Here is a 22,131-nt window from a genome sequence, read left to right on the forward strand (position 1 = left end):
AATAAATTGCCCCAGTTCACTGCTAAGATATAGTTCCACATTGTGCTATGTTTCCTGCAAAGCTTAACACTTCTAAAAATATTCGTTAGGAAATAAGATGCAATATGGCATAAAAGAAATTAATGCATTTGGCAATGATTTATGAAATATATATTTTGGCAACGTTTATGCAAGCGGTTTCACTCGGGTCAAAATAAATTAAATGTCCTTTTGAGGAAGGATTAACTTCAATATCCTATTTGAGGGCGGATTGAGCCGATATATTCTATTTGAGGGCGGATGGACCCGATATATCCTATTTGAGGGCAGATGGACCCGATACATCCTGTTTGAGGGCAGATGGGCTCGATATTTCCTGTTTGAAGGCAGATGGACCCGATATATCCTATTTGAGGGCGGATGGACCCAATATATCCTATTTGAGGGAAGATATACCCGATATATCCTGTTTGAGGGCGGATGGACCCGATATATCCTATTTGAGGGCGGATGGACCCGATATATCCTATTTGAGAGCGGATAGACCCTATATATCCTATTTGAGGGCGGATAGACCCGATATATCCTATTTGAGGGTGGATAGACCCGGTATATCCTATTTGAGGGTGGATGAACCCAAAATGTGGTGCTTGATTTACAATTACAAAGATTGATGCAGTGTGAAGAGCTTGATATGGTGCTTATTTTGTAACGGTAAAATCCTGGTGAGATGACTTTCTAGTAGCGAATATCCATGGTGCAGAGACTTTGATGCAGTGCCTTTACAGAAGAAAATATTCAAGGAGCGGTCCCAATAATTTGGGAATTTGCATGTTGAAGTTTATTATTAGTAAATTCCTGCACTCAAAGAAAACTATGAGTTTCAAAATATAATTTGCGATAACTCGGCTTGATCGTCATGTTGCACTATGTTTCCTGCAAGGCAAATTCGTCAGTAGAGTAGATATTGAAATCCAATGTGTTGTAAAGTAATCTTATGAAAATGACACATTTTGGGCGTTTACTTATACAATACGGCCTGGTCGGCCAAAATGATTTGATAAAAATGTAGCTTTATGCCAATGATTATTTTTAATAATAACATGTAGCTTATAAATGTGCTTGGAAATGATAATGATGCATTTTAGTAATGACAATAAAAACATGACCATTTAGGTCGAAATAAATTAATGAAAAGTATTTGAGTAGGTGCTAAAGTATCCTGTTGTTCTGGCGGACAACCTTAATATCCTATTATTAGGTGGACAACCTTGTGTCCAATTAATGAGGCGGACAACCTAATATCCTATTAATCAGGTGGACTACCTCATGTCCAATTAATCAGGTGGACAACCTAATGTCCTATTAATCAGGTGGACTACCTCATGTCCTATTAATCAGGCGGACTTACCTCGTGTCCTATTAATCAGGTGGACTACCTCATGTCCTATTATCAGGTGGAGTACTTCATGTCATATTAATCAGGCAGACGACCTCATGTCCTATTAATCAGGCGGACGACCTCAGGTCTTATTAATAGGCAGACGACTTCATGTCCTATTAATTAGGCAGACTATCTTATGCCCTATTATCAGGAAGACGACTTCATGTCCAATTAATCAGGTGGACTATCTCATGTCCTATTAATTAGGCGGACGACCTCATGTCCTGTTAATCATGTGGACGACCTTTTTGTCCTATTATTAGGTGGACGAATCTAGATGCATGGCACTTGATTTACAATTTCAAACATTGGTGCGGTGCAGAATCTTGGTGCGATGCTTGATCTGTAATTGTATAATGCGGTGCGAAGAGCTTGGCATGGTTACTTCGAAGTAACATATGTTGATGGTGCAATACAGAGAGCTTGGTGCAATGATTTTGTAATAGCAAATGGTGCGATGCACAGAGCTTGATGAAATGCCTTTGTAGTAGTGAACTCCTAGTGCAATGCTAACAATCGTTATATATTCATAATAAATTCATGCATTCAAAGAAAAATTATAAGTTGCAAAGTTTGATTTGCGTTTGCTTGGGTTCATCTTTTGCTTTGCATGAATCTTGAAACTTCTAACTTGATGCTGAGCTTTGCGATAGCGTATAATATTGTTCAAGAATAGCTAAAATATACCCCTGCATTACTCAAAGAAAATTCATTAGTATAAAAGAAAATGGTTGCCTTGCATTGAATATCAAAGTTTGGCTTTGAATCTGCAACTTGTTGCCATGGCATTCTGAAATTTGCTGTTGTGCTTGTAACAAATATGTAGCTCGAGATTTCATTTTTTGCTTTGTTGAATGATGAGGATCCTTCTGCAAAATCTGCCCCGGTTTTGGCTTTTGGGGTAAATAGGATTTTTATTATGATGAGACCGAACCCATAGGGCTGCCTACGTATCCCCTCTTAAACGGGAATCAGGTCAAAGCGTAGTTCATTTACAAAAGCAAGGCATGATTACAAAAAATAGATACTCATATGATGATAGTTGCAAAATGATAATGCCTGCAACACAAGGTTGAACTAGTCTAAATGACATTTCTTCTTTAGATGCCCAACCACGCTCGGTGTATTGCTTGTGTTGCCGCTAATTGCATTTGAGATATTTGTTCCAACTGGTAGGTTCACTTGCAATTTGTTAGCATCAATCATATTCTGAATCTTATGCTTTAATGCTAGGTATTATTTTGTATCATGGCCTTGAGCATTTGAATTATAAGCACAATACTTTGACGGGTCGAATAATGGATGTGAAGGGTCAAAAATCCTTCCTTTTCTTGGTTGCATAATTCCTGAGGCATTCAATCGAGCGAATATTCTAGAGATTGGTTCACGCAGAGGTGTGAAGTCGCTGGGCTTCCTTTTCTTAGATTGGTGAGAAGCGACTTGTGCTTGATGATGTTGATGGTGAATGCTTTGTTGGCGAGGAATATGGAGATGCATGTTACGTGCATCAGATATGGCATGGTTTTTCAAGAGCCGATGATCATGATGGTATTGCATAGTCATGGCAACTGAGGCATTTTCCTTTTTTGATTGTAAAGCATGATTGATAGTTTGCATGTTAATCTTTCCTTCTTTGATGCCTCATTGTAGGAAGTCCCAGACTCTAATCAAGTCTGAGAAATTACGTACGTTCGCAGTAGCCAATGTCAATGAAGATTGAAATTAATTCTTTCTCGGATAGCGGAGGGTGCACCTTTGAAGCTTCAACTCCCCACCGGATTGCATAATCCTGAAAAAAATTCATGTGACATTTTCTCTATTTTGTACAGGTTATGCATGTCTAGATCAACTCCAAGGTTGAACTCATATTTCTTTACAAAATCGTGAGCCATATCATCCCACGTGTGCCATTTGCTTGTTTTGTATACCAAATAAGTGCAGGTCTTGATAAGCTTCGGATAAATAACTTCATTTGAATGGCCTCATTTTGCCCAATACCAAGTAACCTACTACAATAGTCCTTTAAATGAACGATGCGATTTTTTTCCCACTGAAAATATTGAACTTTGGTAGTTTATACCCTGGTGGCAGTTCAATATCTGGCTTCTTCATATCGTAGACTTTGATAATTTCTCGACTGCAATTCTTCTCCAATGACTTTCTTCAAATTATGGAATTCATTCTCTAATGTTTTGCGACAAATCTGTTGGGTTAATTTTTCAGGTCTCTTATACGGGCATATTGCTAGTCGTTTTTTCTTGTCCTCCTCAAATGGAGTTGTGGTTGTGGGAGACATTATCATGACTTGATTGGGGTTACAGGTTGATGACATTTGTGTAGAGGTTGTATAAATAGGAAATGGGCAAGGAGATAAGATTAAGCAAATATTTCGGTTTGAGTTAGAAACGAAGGTTGTGTTTGGGAGTAAGTTGAAAGTGTTTCCTAAATTGACCAACACTTTCCTTCGCACCACATCCGCCTTGGTATCATCAGTTTGTGCTTGCAACAGTCCCTTACTAGTACCGAATTCTTCAAACCGGTCTGCCATTATAGCTTCGTCATTTATGCATATTCGCAGCCAAAACAGTGTTCAATGTTAGGCAACCTTTAAAGGAAAAATAAAACTTTACAAACAAAAATAAAGTGTTAGCGTATTCATCATAATGAAATAAAAGCATAAAAGTAATAGAATATATGATTATATAGATGAATCCATGTTATGGTAAAGTAGGAGCCTTAAACTAGAAACGATGGCCTATGTTGCAAAATGGATGGATGAGACTGAATTGCTCTCTAGAGGGCTCTAACACTTGAGACTTTTATGATAGGAAAGCGAATTGATTTAGAGTTAGGTGAAAGGCTGACTTATGTCGAACATCAAGCCTTTAGCTTTATCATAGGTTCTTGTCCTTGCATGGCTCTGAAATTTTCAAAATTGCCCCAATCTTTAAGAAGTTTTGATTATTACTCCATGGCATGATGTCCCTTTCGAGCATACTCACTCCGCGTGCTAAAAATCTTCCCAAGTTTCTTTGCTATAATGAGACTAAGCCTAACATAGGTTGCATGCATAATGGAAGGTGGGTGGGGAATGATAATCTTTCAGATTATGTGATAGAGTCCTTGTTAATCATGCTTCTTCTTCATACCCATTGTTGGCAGCGTAGGATGTCCTTCCTAGCAAGCAAGAGTGCAGATTTGAAAAAACTGGGCGTTACATTCATAAATGGGAGATGCAGTTGTACGAAATGGAGAGTAGCCTTTTGCGTTGGACGAGTTCTAAAGATCGGTGTTGATACCTAATTTTTTCCTATGTATTTTTACATGCAAATACTTTAATAATAGCATATATATGCATATATAAGTATGTCCAAGTATTTCAATAATTTTCCTAATTTATAAAAGATTTTTTAATTAATTTATTGGTCATTTTAGCAGTACAAAAACCAATAATTATTCCCAAAATTATTATTTTGGTGAATAACTTACTTTATTCTCATATTTATACCAAAATATAGCTAGGGTAATTTTCATACATTTTTTACAAATTTATTTGGTATTTTAAAGGTTAAATTGCATATAATTGCAATTTTAGCCTATTTTAAGACTAATAGCATTTTATAATTATGAAATTGGTTCCAATATTTTTAAATTAATATTCATATATTATTAACTGATCCAGTGCAATTTGCTTTCAAAATCATTTTTATTATTATTATAAAATAGAAAGTGAAAAACTAGCTATTTAAAATCTGACCCATTTTTTATTTCAATTATAGCCCAAATTGATCCCCCTAATTGACCCAATTTCAAACACCTAATGGGCCAACCCAATTATAATCCAACCGCCCCGACCCAAAAAAATTAACCCGTCCGGCCTTCTATTTTAATTCAGGTCGTTGATCATTTTAATTCACCCACACCCCCTAACCCTAGCTAATTCCACTCAAACAGCCGCCTCTGGAATCCTTCTCCTCTCAAACTCTCTCTAAACCCTAGCCTCTCTCACCATCTTCAACCTCAATCTCACCGGAATCCATGGCCTCTCAGGCCATGGATGGCCTATACTCACCTCCCTCCGCTCTTGAACGCTTGGTGCTCGAAGGTTCGAGGTCTGACCTTGAAGGTGTCTATTCAGATCTTCACCGATTCAAGTTTATGTGGCCATCTCTGGCCTTGCTCTAGCATATCCAAGCATTATGAGCCTATTTCTGACTCATCCGGCTCAAGATCCGACCTTTTTCCAAGCCTTTGTTATTTAGGGTTCCTTTGAAACCCTAGCTATTCGAGGTTTTCTCTAATTTTTCTTAAATTGGTTATATATCTGTTCTCTACCTGAGTTCTTAAGTGTTTTCCCCAATTTTTCATTCAAAAAATTACTTCTCTTCGATTTAGGGTTTCTGAAAAGTTCAAAATTTTTCTCCGACTTTTCTATCATTTTTCTTTGGGTGTATTTGTCACGCATGTACTTCTACTGCTTTCCTATGTTTTTCTACTATATATGTTCTTTTGTGCCTTGTCTTTCTACTGTGTTTCTACACCATGCTCACATGTTCACCCTGTTGTGTTTTTCCTATATGTCTTGTTGATATACCTTTCTGGTATTTTGCGTTCTCCTACTGTATGTATTTCCTACTAAATTCTTATGTTCTTTGTTGCCTTTACTGGACCTTTGTTAGAGTTCCCTTTACACATGTCTCCTCTAATGTTTTCTTAAGTGTTATACTACCTCTTTTCTCTTCTGAACTTGTTTAGGTCCCATGTTTTTCTTAAACATATGCTACAAATCAGTTTCTTCACTTTGTTTGCTTCGAACATACTATTGTATCTGTTTGTTTTCTCATGAGTCTCTGAAAGAGATCTCTGAGCCTGTTTCAATTACTTGCCTCCTCGTCTCTGTGTCTGATTCGAAGTAGGAACCCTAGAATTTGGGGGTTTTGACGAGGGTGATCTTGTGTTTGGACTAGGGTTCTATTTTGGAACCCTTGGCTCTTTTAGGCTCTTTCTGAGTCTATGAACTAAGTTTGAATTTCTTTGTTTACGACTTTGAACTTTTAGACTCTTCTATGCTAGACTCTTCTGATTAGCATGATAGTTTTTCTTATTTAAGCATGTCTGTATGCTTTTATATGTGTGTTGAACCTTTATTCAAAAGGTTTTCCAACTTATGATTGATTCAGAATCCTTTTTATTAGGTTTAACTGATTGTTACTGATTTTCCTTAAGTAAAACCTTTCCTCACTTTTCCTGACTTGGTTCATTCGTACAAAGCCTTCAATTTTGATTTCTTGGCTGTTAACCAATTTCCTTTCCTTACTTAACCGTGTGCTATCAGACTTTTTCCTTAAATAAATCTCTATGTATTTACCCTTCTTGTACTGCTTTGGAAAAGGTTTTGATCAATCTCTTTCCTTAATTATTTTTACCCGTTTCAAATCAGAATCCCTTAATTAGGGGGAAACCTTGTGTAATTGATTTTTAAACTATTTTCTTACCTATTTCTGCTTGCTTTCTACACTATAAAAGGGCACAACCCTTCTACACTTTAACACACTCTCAATTCAGCACTTTTACACTTCATACTTCATCCTTACAATCTCACAATTCTTTTCTAAGATCATAGCATTCTGACTGCCTGTTTGCACTTTGGCTTTGCAAGACTACTGGTTTCTTACACTTGTTTCATTGAGACTAGTATGTTCTAGTTTTAGCTTCAGCATCATCCCGATGTATTCCTTATAGCCTTTACATCCATATCTACTTTACTGTCTATATAGAGTTGAATGTTTAATTAGCATGTTAATTTCTTTTACTTGTTTCTGCTATGAATCCCTATACCCCTATTATTCCCCTCCATGTGATTTGAGTTGTAGTTAATGACATGATAATATGTAAGTTATTGTTCATGTCTGGACTTGATCCCTTACAGGATCCTGACTCCCAAAACTATGTGTTCTAACAGGCTTGTGGGGTGTGCCAGCACTTCCCATTTCTAGGTATGCCCACTAGCCTGTCCCTGTTTCTCTACCACTTCCCCTTCCCTTTTTCAAACTCTGCACTTACACTTACTCTTAGCTTCTAAGCTCTGCCCCCCTCCTGTAAGCCTTGTCTTGGGACCTTGAATTCCCTCTGAACTTGGATACTTGAGGGTTGGCCCTTCCACACTGCACTATAACTCAATTTTGCAATATATTTGGGTGTAAGCACTGCCTGGAGTCCACTTGAGACTCTTAGGGAACTCTGACACATCCCAAATAAGAGAAAGGCTTTGGAAATTTGACTTTGGAGTTGTTTCATTTCATATTTCAGACCTGGAGTCTGAATTAGGCTCCCTTTCGTTGTGCTTTAATTTCTGATGTAATTTCATTTTTCTTATTCATTCTGGGCTGTAATAATTTGTAATAACTTATGGGGTTTTAGTGAAAAGAGGAGGGTAAATCATGCATGCGAAAGGGGTAGATATCATGTTCATAGGTATTTATCATACTTCTGCAATCATGTCCTGCTTTCACTTCTGCGTTTTCATATAGAAATCCTGTTTATAGGTTCTGCATTTTCATATAGAAATGTTGTTTATAGGTTCTGAATTTCTTATAGAAATCATGTTTTTAGGTCCTGCGTTTTCATATAGAAACCACTTCTATTGGTTTCTGCATTTCTGTATTATCTAGAAAACATGTCTATAGGTTATACATTTCATAACGCTGCATATCCTATAGATAACCTGTCTATAGGACTTCTTGAATTATGCATATGCAGCTATCACTAGGCAAACATGTTAATAGGTTTTAATAACAAACAACATTTTAGATACCATGCCTATAGGACACCTGCATTTTCACTTCGACTATAAACGATTTTAAATCAATAACGCTTAGAAAGCATGCCTATAGGAGTAATCAACCGAATCTGAATCGTCTATCTCTCTTATAAGTCTACAAATCAGTAGTAACGTTGCTTAATATTTGCAGAACTTATGTCCCTGCAATTAATAAGTCCTTTGCTTTAAAATCAGTATATTTCTTTTATGCATAGATATCATGCCCATAGGTTTCACCTAGGCAAGCTTTAGGGTGAAGGTTATAACTGCACCAGTCTTTGATAATTACAACCAGCGGGCAGGCCTAATTCAGACTTCTTATCTAAAAATATGTGATAAATCAGCATGCTTTAACATTTTTAAGTTTAATTCAGACCATAACCAGTACATGCAAGACATGCTAAACAATATGTCTTTAAGTTGAGAAGGCCTGTTTGAGCCTTTAAATGTTATGTGTTTCCCATATCTGCTCTATATGTTTTGTTTGTCGCCCTAGATTTTGCCGTTTAAACCATAAAAACCCAATCTCCCTTCCCTTTAGGACTAGTAGTCCCAAATGCCTATGGGACTGATACGATTGGGATGGGTAAGAGCATGCAATAAGTAACGAAATTATTCCGCGTTTTAATACCTTAACGGGGTGGGAAAGGGTAGATATGGATATGATGACTGGTGCGCTAATGCCACGTGTAACCCCTCTTCTGAGGAGTGATTATCGGGTATTGCATTGATGTGATCCATATTATTTGTAAACCTAGGACCCCCTTCCTTTTACTTGTTTATTTTATTACTTTTCGGAATTTTCAAACTATTTCCTCAAAATTTCAGCTTTCTTTGTTTCTTCAAACTTTAATTTATTTGCAGCCATAATGTGACAATCCCTCATATTTGAAACCTTTATTTGCTTACTTGTTACTTGTTCTTAAAGTCTCAATAGTAGCATGACGGGGAACCACACTAGTGGATCCTGAGGGGTGGCTAACATCTTCCCCTCAGGATAATTTCTAGCCCTTACCCAAACTCTGGTTTTCTAAATCAAACCCTTCTTAGTATCCTAATGCACTTTATTCATTAGGTGGCGACTCTTCAATTCAAACCCAATTCCCAAAAAGGGAGCGAGTTGTCCTCCCAAATATCATAAACCCGATTTTGCGAGAAAAAGGGGGCGCAACAGCATGGCGACTCCGCTGGAGATTTCTTTAGGCTTTTACCATTTCAAGCTATTACTGTGACTTTAAATTTCTTATGCGCTTTATTTGTTTAATACCTTTAAGCATTTAATTCCCTCTTCTACTGCAAAAACTGACTTATCTCTTGTTTCTTTCCCTTATTTCTTTTACTTCTTTCCTTTATTGCACTCTTTTATTACTGATTTGAATTATTGTAATTATTACTTTATGAACGTGCAAATATGTGACAACTTGTTTAATCATTGCATAAACATGTTTTCAACATCATATTCCACTCGTTCCAAACAAATACCATAGCAACGCTTATAATGAGTGGTTGCGCTCTTCCGATATTATCACCCTTTAAATCCGGCAAAGGCGTATTTGCGGTAAAACCAGTCGATCAACGGTGTAGTCGATGGTTCTGTGCCTTTCCCTCTTGAGTTATCCGCTCAAGGGTACCAGTCTAAAACCCCCATAGACACCTTACTCTATCTAATTGTGCATGTATCATGGTCAAACTTAACTGAGTCAGTTATGTTGTCCGCATAATGACTCTTTAAGATAGCCTTGTCCAAAGTCCACTGGGTTTTCCAAAAATCCAAACGGACACTACCACGTTCTGTGCATTCATTTGGAGAACTAAATGCTTTTATGCCAATTATTGGTATTTAATAGTTGAATCTGGTGGGGGTAAGGTCCTAACCCTTTTGCCTTGCAGAAACATGAGGAACGAAGTCCCTAGATTCGACATGATCACAAATATCCACCTAAGGTTGCTAAGATGGTCAGAGGATCTTCACTCTAGTGATTAGACTCTTGTCCGGAAATACCTAGGAAATTTGCCTTCTCTCCTGGAGGTCCAATCCAACAACAAAATCATAGAAGTTGCTACTCTCTGGGAATGTGATAGGTCTGTGTTCCGCTTCGGGAAGATTGGGATGACACCCCTGCTAGAGGAAATAGGTGGATTGGTTGGTATACCATGGGAGACTCCGGGTTTGTTAATGCTGGAAAATCACAAGGGTAGAGGTTTCCTCAAAATGATGGGCCTAAAGAAGAATCTAGACTTGACATGTTTGAAGGAGTCCTACATTCCTTTTGATTATTTGTGCGAAAGGTACGGTCATAAAAAATCCTACCATACTTATCCGGATGAGTTTTCCCTTACATCATTGAGGTATATTCACCGAAGGGTCTTTGTCTTCGTGTTCTTTTTCTTGGGGATGATAGTGTTTCCAATGAAGAAAGCAAGGATCCACACAAGGCTAGCCATGGTCACCAAAACTCTAATGGAGGGAATTGAGGGACAACCAGTTAGCATAGTGCCCATGATCATCGTAGAGATATACCGAGCCCTGGAAAAGTGTCAACAAGGAGGCCCACACTTCGAGGGCTACAACTTGCTACTCCAACTCTGGCTCATAGAACATCTCCAAAGGGGTGAATATCGGCAAGAGATTCAGCGTAGAGACTGGGATGATCATATAGCCGTCCATCAACCAAGGCAAATGAACTACATGCCCAACATGTTTGCTCAGCCAAAAGATGCCAAGGGATGGGTGGAGCTGTTTAAAAATCTGACTGAGGATCAAATACAATAGATGTTCGAGTGGTTCCCTACTGAAGAGTTCATCACCCGATCCAGGGACGCACCATTTCTGATACTGATCGGTTTGAGAGGAACCTACCCTTATGTCCCTCTCTAGGTTATGAGATAGGTTGGTAAGAAACAGGTTATACCAAGGGTCGACAAGATGAGTCACTTCCGGGCCGACTTCCAAGTTGATGACAGTCCTTATAAATGCCAAGCTCAGCATATGTGGCATTGCAAGATCATCATGGGGAGAGATACTATCGAGCCAGACAGATACCATGCTGGCTGCACACCATACTATTCAAGCTAGCTGGAGGATAATCACAATGGTCTGGGCCAACCTAGGTTTGTTCGAGGTCACAGAATCATCGATGAAAGGAATGAAGCACCGGTCAAATACAACAACTGCGCAAGAGGATTCGAGAATGTGAAAGCGAGCACCGTGAGATTCAAGAAGGCCACCAAAAACTGATTGAAGAGTGGAAAGACATGGCTGTCAGTGCCAACAAGCGATTAGGATACCTGGAACGAGGTTTAGTGGAGCTGGAAAGGAAGTTTCTCAAGAGGATCGAGGACTGCCAGAATGTTGAAGGAAACGAGGGTGGATACCTAGCCAGAGCCTACCTGCTGCTGGGACTTCGCGAGCTGGTGAAGCTGTTCGATGGAGCCAAAGATGCCGAGTCTGGGGAAGGTCCTTCTGGGACCAAGTAGATAGGAGTCTTTACTTTTCGTTTTATGAATGTAATAAGTCCCATGGCCACTAGTGACATTTTATTTCCTATTATTTAGCGTCGTTTTGGGATTTGTCTACTTCTTATCAATAAAACGAGGCATTTAGCATTATAAGTTCTCCAAATCAACTTGTTGCTAGGCCTACCTCGGGAACAAAGAGGTTCCCAAATAGGACGTGATTTACATTCTTGCACTATGTGTTTAAATATTGCAATATTTTTTCTTATAATCCTCACTGACTTGTTACCTTTTTGTTTTTACTTTTTGTTTTTTTACTCCCCTCCCCAAAGGTTAGTTCGTACACTCTGGCAACATCATCTTATTCAACGATATCAAAGGGCCCTCCACCCACTCCTCCTCCAAGTCCTGTCAAAAACAAGAGCAAAGAAAAGATGGAGGATCTGAACAACTCAACTGAATGGGTAAAGGTCACTCATGGTACTCAGGTCTCCAAAGAAAGTGTGTCCCAACTTGAGCAAAAACTGTTGAAATTTCAGGAGGAACTTGATCAGGTCCGGAACTTGGCGAGCTTATCATTTTCCCTCACCACCCAGATGTCAATTTTCCTAACGCTCAGAACCCCACACCTCCACAAAACATCCCAAAACTACAAAACCATCCCGCTCCTCACCACCACTACAACACATGTCATACTTGCAACAATACTCTACTGCTCATCCCAGAACCGATGAACTCCACAAATGACCATTTCCACACTCATAACACCCCCATCTATGTGGAAACCATGCCACACTCCACCCAACCCATTTCAAGCATACCCGAGTCTGATGATAAAGACTCACTCATTAGGAGTCTGGCTGAAGAGCTTAAGAAGTTGACTAGCCGAATTCAGTGCATCAAAGGAAGTAAAGGATTGAGGGGATAAACTATGAAGACCTCTGCATATAGCCCGATGTTGAACTTCCCGAGGGATACAAACCTCCGAAGTTCTAGATGTTCGATGGTACAGGAGATCTGAGAGTTCACTTGAGAACATACTGCGACAAGCTGGTCGGAGTACGAAAGGACGAAAGGATCCGCATGAAACTTTTCATGAGGAGTCTGAAAGGAGATGCTCTATCTTGGTACATTAGCCATGATCCGAAGAAGTGGTCGAACTGGGTATGCATGGCGTTCGATTTCATGGACAGGTTCAGGTTCAACATAGAAAATACGTTGGATGTGTTCTACATCTAGAACCTAAAGAAAAAACCTGCGGAGACATTCCGCGAGTATGCTACTCGCTGGAGATCAGAAGTTGCTAAGGTTAGACCAGCTTCAGAAGAAGAACAGATGAACAGGTTTTTCATCCTAGCTCAATACCCACAGTACTATGAAAGGTTGATGCTGATTGAAAGCCATAAATTTTCCGACATCATCAAGCTATGTGAGAGAATCGAGGAAGGCATCAAAAGTGGTATGGTCACAAACCTTGAAGCCTTGCAGGCTACCAACAAGGCTCTACAGTCTGGTGGCACGTCCAAGAAAAGGGACGTGAGTGTCGTAATGGTTGTACAGAGAACCAAATCCCTTATCAAATACCAAACCTACCCGATTCCTCCACTCACATATCAGCCTACTCCAAATTAGCAAGCACCCTCACCCTCTTACCAAACTCTACCACCTACTTACCAATCACCTCCACCTCCCACATATCAACCTACTTCACCGAGATATTCCCAACCCGCACATGTTTACCAAGCCTACAATGCTCAACCCTCTCATTATCAATCGCCTCCCACTCGCCAAAACTTTCCTAGACCCCGACCGAATTTCGACTGCAGACCTCCCAAACAATATACCGCCATTGCTGAACCAATTGACCAGCTGTATGAAATGCTCAAAGCCGCTGGTTATGTCACTCCCATGTCACACCTCCTTTTCCCGCTCCCGCAAGGGAGCAAAGAGTTTTTCCCAATTAAAGGACAATCGAAACGGGATTTGTTTGTTTATTTCAGAGTCGCCACTTGGGAGATTTAGGGTGTCCCAAGTCACCAATTTAATCCCAAATCGAGGAAAAGAATGACTCTATATTACAGTCTGCGCACCAAGAAATCCGGATAAGGAATTCTGTTAACCTGGGAGAAGGTGTTAGGCATTCCCGAGTTCCGTGGTTCTAGCACGGTCGCTCAACTGTCATATTCGGCTTGATTATCTGATTTTATAAAAATATGAACTTATGTGCAAATTTTAACTCTTGACTGCTTTTATTATTATATTTTACGAGAATTGCAACGTCGTGAAAAGATATCTCGAACCACGTTACATCAATGCACCCGTGGTTGTTGACATATCTCGACTCGGTTGAGAGGATTTGGGTTACATAAATGTGCACCCGAGTTAAGGAAAATAAATTATTAAAGGCGTGCCTAAAGCAACTAGTGTATTGTTATTTTGGGTAAGGCCGTACAATTCGCTAAACGGCCTGTCCCGAATTCTAAGTATTTTAATATACACATTTAGAGGGCCCCGCAGCTCGTGCATTTTTGTTTGTCGAGGCTCGTCTCATTCATTATTTAAAAAAAGAATTTGCAACGTCAGGGAAATGCATCTCAGACCACGTCACAATCAATGTACCCGTGATTAGAGACACATTTCGATTCCATTGAGATTTGGATTTGGGTCACATAAATGTGCACCCGAGTTTAAGGAGATAGCATTATCAAATACGCGCCTAAAGCAACTAGCGTATCATTATTTTGGGTAGGGCCGTGAAATTTTGCTAAACGGTCCATACCGAAGCCTAAGCAAATTTAAAGCAAATATTTACTGAGGGCCCCGCAATTTCATACTTTTATTTGGAAAGGCTCATCTCATTCTTATTTTTTAAAGGATAAACCTATAGTGACTACATTTCTTCTATCAAGTTCGTCTCTAAAAATAAAAAGGAAATCCCTTAATTCATTACATGCTAAAAAATCGAACTTATTAGTTATTAGTTTGCGGCTAATGCAAATGAAAAATTGCAATCGAGTTTGTACAAAGAGAGATTGCTCCCGTTCTATATTCTATTATTTAACACTAGAACATGAGATTGACGCACAATAATATCGAAGCAGATTATATATTCTATCATTATTAGATGAAGAAATTAGACGTATGCAACCTTATTCATTGACGGGCACACATATGAGGTTCAGTTAATTATTCCCACACGCTTGACACTTAAAAAAAGCTAAACAACTGAAACTGACCCTATCTAACTTAGGTGATATTACTATATGTTTTATGCTTAACTACGCGATTTTTATCTTTTTGCGATAATCCAAATTGCCTAGTATGCCTTCAAAATATACATTGTCTACTGATGAACTAGGGTGAAACAAATGTGATTACTGCATTGACATTTTAACAGACCCTATGTGAAACCATTGTTGGCCGAGTATCACTACTACTTCGCTAGTTTCTTTCTGACTAACATACAACGACAAATTACCGGACCAAACTCTTATGGACTGAAAACTGTTTCATTACACAGTTCGAAAGACAAACTTTACATGTCAAGCATACAAAAATATTCTAAACCACAAATAGAAAAATAACAGTAACTATGCTAATGTTCGGACTGCAATTCTTCTTATGCTCTTATTCATGCTCCAAATTCATCATTACACTAGTGAAATTAGAATGTGTACCTGGATGTTGGACAATAAGAATGAGAAGAAGAATAATATCAACAGCAGGCAACCAGACAGCAGTAATACAGCAACAACACGGCAGCAATAAACAGCAACAGCAGTTCCACAACAATGACAAACCCACAGGTGGTCGAGCAATCAACCAACAATCCCAGAACAGAGTAGTAAACCAGCAGAAAAACCAGAATGTCCAAGTGCAACAGTGACAGCAGTTCAATAATCACAATAAACTCGATGAATAACCAACAACAGCTTCAATAATCAATAAGACCAAACTCAATCAACAACATATAGAAACCCAGATTTCAGTAGTAATCTCACAGGGAAATCAGAATACCCTAACGAGATAGTAACAGACCACCCTTTAGAAACTAACAGTTTTTATTCTTCTTGAACACCCAATAATTTTCTAGCTTATGCTTTCAATATTCACTGACCTCTCAGCTATTCGAAGAACCCTCAGCTGTTTCAGAACCCCCTCCCTCTTTTAACTCTCTTCTGTCTCCTTAACTTACAGTTTCTCTCTTTTTTCCTCTTTTTTCTCTTTTTTTTCAACTAATGGAACCCCTCTCTATTTATAACCTGCCTCAAACCATCTACAGCCTGTAAAGCCATTCACACTCCCTCCCCCTTTTCTGCTGTTTTTCCACTCAAACAAAAAATAAAACTCCTCCCATGAGATTCCCCTAACAACCAAACTCTTTTCATTATTAAAGTGCTTTATCATTTTATTAAAACTAAAACAAACATGGGCAGCAGGAATGTATCCTGATAGCACATGTTGTCCCATTTGCTCAAATTTAATAAAGAAACTATAATGCACAAGCTGCCCAAGAATACACATGCCATCAATTCAAATTTAAAACCTGAACTGAAACTATAACCCAACCATAAGTGTTTCTGATTCAGATTGAACACACTTACAGGCAACTATACTCAGTTCCTAATTGGATTTAAACAAGACTTCAGCAGAAAAACCAATAACATGAATCAAATTTTTACCATTCAAAGCTGAACTTATTGACGACGTATATCGACTCGACTATACTAATTACAACACAGGACAAGCAGTCGACCAAACAAAACAACGCAAAACAAGGCATAACACTGTTCTTGACAATTTTGCAACGATACAGGAAAACAGGCATTATTTATTCGACGACGTTAATCACATTGAAATATGTATACTACTATATTAATTCAACATAACAGAATAAACAAACGACCAAATAAAAGGTCTTAATAGAGATGGGGAAACAAACTAACAACAGAAAATCCCAAAAATAGACAAACAAACTAAATAAACATGCTGATAAATTAATCTAAACTAAATAGATAACAAAAAGGGAGTTGTGAACAAACCAAAAGAGTTTTAACATAGATGACCCAGGCCCGAGCTTGATTCGCCCATTTGAGGTCGGACAAATCCTAACCGAGGTGTTCTCGAACGAAAACACTTCGATTAGGATCTACTAGACCCCAAACTTTGTTTAAATTCAAACATACTCCACAAATTCTTGTGTTCTAGGGTTCGATTTTTTCAGATTTGGGGTTTTGGGATTTGTGGGTAGATTCGGACCAAACCAAGCCTGGTTTGGTCACGAGGGAGGTCAGGGGAGTGTCTAGTGTGAATCTGGGGTGGGTTGGTGTAGATCGAGTTTTTGCTCGAATCTTCAAATGAAGATTCGAGAACCTAGGGGTTGATTCGAACTAAACGGTTGCTGGATTTATGTTCAAGGTGGTTGAGTGGTCCTAGGGTGTTAAGGTGGTGGTCACCGGCATCCTTGCCGCCGGGTTTAATGGTGAGGGGAAAGGGGGCGACGCTAGGGTTCTAAGGGATTTGGGGTTTGGGTGAGGGAGACGACCTAAGGGCAAGGGGGGGGGGCACGACTTAGGGCGCGGGGTGAAGGGATTGAGGTTATATAGTTTAGTGGGACATTTGATCTGGACCGTTGGATCAAGAATGATCAACGGGCCAGATCCTTCACTGGGGTGAAATGGCGTCGTGTGATTTAAGTGAGATTGGGTCGGTCTCTGGGGTTAAATGGGTCAATCCAAAAAAATCCTGTGCATACCACTCCGGCATGAAAGGGCATACCATTGATGAATGCCATTCTCTGAAAGATAAGATCCAGGTACTAATTGATAACAAGATTATTATGGAAAAGGAGCCTGCTCTAAATGTCCGCAATAACCCTATGCCTGACCATGAGGGTGGAGGCATTCACATGATTGAGATAGAAGATGATTGGGACCCCAAGGGATCGGTCGGTTTGATCGCGGAAGGTGACGATCTAAAGAAACCGACAATTACCCTTGATCTGATTGTTGTCCAGATCCAGCCTTCTGGGGACACCGAGGTGAATATGTCCACACCACTTGAGTTTGAAGCGCCCTCCCCCATAAAGACGCCAACACCAATTGAGGTCGAGTTTGGGTCTCCAACAAACACACCCGTGCTGTTTGAAGTTACGGTTTTACTGTCCAAAATACATGCTCTGTTTGGGGTAAAGGCGCCCATTCTAGTAGCAATGTCGGCTATAATGCCATTCCATACAAATGTCATCCCTTGGGCCTACACAGCCGAGGCAAGAAGGAAAGGGAAAGCCAAATCCAGAGAAGCAGTCGCAGCACAAGGTATGACAAGAACCGGTAGGGTATATACTCCAGAGCATTTAGTTGAGTCGAGTAAGCAGGCCGTTGGATGGCCAACCATCACTGAAGTTGGGCCTGATGATCTCTGGAGAAAAATACAAGCAAAGGAGTACTTAGACATTGATTAGTTGAACAAAACACCGGCACAGATCTCTATCCTAGCTTTGCTGCAAAGCTCCGATGCACATAGGAACGCCTTGTTGAAGGTGCTGAGTGAGGCATATGTACCAAGCAACATCACTAGAGGAGAAATGGAAAACATGGTAGGGCAGGTATTGGAGAGTCACAAGATCACTTTTCATGAAGATGAGTTGACACCAGAAGGGTTGAGTCACAACAAGGTGTTGCACATCCCTATGCAATGCGAGAATTATTTCATCACCAGAATCCTGATTGATGGTGGGTCCAGCCTCAACATTTGTCCATTGGTAACACTCAGGACATTGGGAAAGGGGTTGCATGAGATCAAGGATGGGGCCATCAATGTCAAAGCTTGCGACGGTTCCCAAAGGTCCACTATTGGGGAAATTAGCTTGTATTTGCAGATGGGGCCTACTTGGTTTGATATTGAGTTTCAAGTAATAGACGTGACGGCATCTTACAACTTGCATTTGGGATGGCCTTAGATTTATGCCGCTGGCACTGAGCATCAACCCTACATCAGGCAGTGAAGTTTGACTGGAATCACCAAGAGGTGATCATTCACGGCGACGGTAGCAATCCCATATACAGTCGCCAAACCATCCCAGCGATCAGAGGTAGAATAAAGGTAAGCGAAGAGACCTATCACCACATCGAGTGAGTCAACGCCGTTGATAAAGACAAATAGTGGGACAACAAAATCGAAAGCATATTGAACTGGAGCGGATATGAACCTGGCAAGAGACTTGGCAAGAACCTCCAAGGAATCGCCAAACCTATCAAGATGACGTAGCATGGCATCACTTTCGGTCTGGGATATGAGTACACTTGGGAAGAGTTCAACAACTGGTCGCCACCATGGTGCGGCCCTTACTACCCACTGGAGAAGCCGATACCCCATTTATAACAGACTTTCCAGCCAGTCGATGTTATATATGGGTCGGAAGAAGAGGAAGCACTGGCAGCAATGAGGAATTTATTCGTGGAAGATGATGACATGGATTGTTGTGTCATTTTCAAGGAGGAGGGGGAGGAAGTCCCTTCCATACAGATTGTAAGCCGAGGAGCATGCCTCAAAAATTGGACCATCAGAACCACCAGTTCCTGGAAAGCCTCGGGGTAGCAAGGCTGAACAAAGCATCATGCACTATATTTCATTTTTACTAGTTGATTTTCTTTTCGCATTTTTGAATTTTCACAACAAGATCTTCAATATTCAAAAACAGTTATGGAATTTAGCGAAACATTTCCATTTTCCCAATAATGGAATTTAGGGTTCCTCTGAAACCCTAGCTATTCGAGGTTTCCTATGTTTTTCTACTATATATGTTCTTCTGTGCCTTGTCTTTCTACTGTGTTTCTACACCATGTTCACATGTTTACCCTGCTGTGTTTTTCCATGTCTTGTTGATATACCTTTCTGGTACTTTGCGTTCTCCTACTGTATGTATTTAATACTAAATTATTAAGTTCTTTGTTGCCTTTACTGGACCTTTGTTTGAGTTCCCTTTACACATGCCTCCTCTACTGTTTTCTTAAGTGTTATACTACCTCTTTTCTCTTCTAAACTTGTTTAAGTCCCAAGTTTTTCTTAAACATATGCTTCAAATCAGTTTCTTCACTTTGTTTGCTTCGAACTTGCTATTGTATCTGTTTGTTTTCTCATGAGTCTCTGAAAGAGATCTCTGAGCCTGTTTCAATTACTTGCCTCCTCGTTTCTGTATCTGATTCGAAGTAGGAACCCTAGAATTTAGGGGTTTTGACGAGGGTGATCTTGTGTTTGGATTAGGATTCTATTTTGGAACCCTTGACTCTTTAGGCTCATTCTGAGTGTATGAACTAAGTTTGAATTTCTTTGTTTACAACTTTGAACTTTTAGACTCTTCTATGCTAGACTCTTCTGATTAGCATGACAGTTCTTTCTTGTTTAAGCATGTCTGTATGCTTTTATATGTGTGTTGAACCTTTCTTAAAAAGGCTTTCCAACTTATGATTGATACAAAATCCTTTTTTTTAGGTTTGATTGATTGTTACTGATTTTCCTTAAGTAAAACCTTTCTTCACTTTTCCTGACTTGGTTCATTCGTACAAAGCCTTCAGTTTTGATTTCTTGGTTGTTAACTGATTTTCTTACCTTACTTGTGCAAACCGTGTGCTATCAGACTCTCTCCTTAAATAAATCTCTGTGTATTTATCCTTCTTATACTACTTTGGAAAAGGTTTTGATCAATCTCTTTCCTTAATTATATTACCTGTTTGAAATCAGAATCCCTTAATTAGGGGGAAACCTTGTGTAATTGATTTTTAAACTATTTTCTTACCTATTTCTTCTTGTATTCTACACTATAAAAGGGACGACCCTTTTACACTTTAATACACACTCAATTTAGCACTTTTACACTTCATACTTCATCCTTACAATCTCACGATTCTTTTCTAAGATCATAGCATTCTGACTGCCTGTTTGCACTTTGGCTTTGCAAGACTACTGCTTTCTTTCACTTGTTTCTTTGAGACTGGTATGTTCTAGTTTTAGATTCAGCATCATCCTAATGTGTTCACTTATAGCCTTTACATCCATATCTACTTTACTGTCTACATAGAGTTGAATATTTAATTAACATGTTAATTTCTTTTACTTGTTTCTGCTATGAATCCTTGTACCCCTATTATTCCCTTCCATGTGATTTGAGTTGTAGTTCATGACATGACAATATGCAAGTTATTGTTCATGTCTGGATTTGATCCCTTAGAGGATCCTGACTCCCAAAACAATGTGTTCTAACAGGCTTATGGGGTGTGCCAGCACTTCCCATTGCTAGGTATGCCCACTAGCCTGTCCCTGTTTCTCTACCACTTCCCCTTTCCCTTTTTCAGACTCTGCACTTACACTTACTCTTAGCTTCTAAGCTCTGCCCCCTCCTATAAACCTTGCCTTGGGACCTTGAGTTCCCTCTGAACTTGGATACTTGAGGGTTGACCCTTCCACACTGTACTATAACTCAATTTTGCAATATATTTGGGTGTAAGCACTGCTCAGAGTCCACTTGAGATTCTTAGGGAACTCTGACATATCCCAAATAATAGAAAGGCTTTGGAGTTGGTTCATTTCATATTTCAGACCTGGAGTCTGAATGAGGCTCCCCTTGGTTGTGCTTTAATTTCTGATGTAATTTTACTTTTCTTATTCATTCTGGGCTGTAATAATTTGTAATAACTTATGGGGTTTTAGTGAAAAGGGGAGGGTAAATCATGCATGCGAAAGGGGTAGATATCATGTTCATAAGTATTTATCATACTTCTGCAATCATGTCCTTCTTTCACTTCTACGTTTTCATAGAGAAATCTTGTTTATAGGTTCTGCATTTTCATATAGAAATCCTATTTATAAGTTCTGCATTTTCATCTAGAAATCCTATTTATAGGTTCTGCATTTTCATATAGAAATCATGTTTACAGGTCCTGCGTGTTCATATAGAAACCACGTCTATAGTTTCTGCATTTCTGTATTATCTAGAAAGCATGTCTATAGGTTCTACATTTCATAACGCTGCATATCATATAGATAACCTGTCTATAGGACTTCTTGAATTCTATATATGTAGCTATCACTAGGCAAACGTGTTCACAGGTTTTAATAACAAACAATATTTTAGATACCATGCCTATAGGACTCCTGCATTTTCATTTCGACTATAAAAGTTTTTAATCAATAACTCTTAGAAAGCATGCCTATATGAGTAATCAACCGAATCTGAATCGTCTATCTCGCTTATAAGTCTACAAATCAGTAGCAACGTTGCTTAATATTTACAGAACTTATGTTCCTGCAATTAATAAGTCCTTTTCTTTAAAATCCGTATATTTCATTTATGCATAGATATCATGCACATAGGTTTCACCTAGGCAAGCTTTAGGGTGAAGGTTATAACTGCACCAGTCTTTGATAATTACAA

The sequence above is a fragment of the Nicotiana sylvestris genome, chromosome 4 (assembly GCF_000393655.2).
Source record: "Nicotiana sylvestris chromosome 4, ASM39365v2, whole genome shotgun sequence".
Lineage (NCBI taxonomy): Eukaryota > Viridiplantae > Streptophyta > Magnoliopsida > Solanales > Solanaceae > Nicotiana > Nicotiana sylvestris.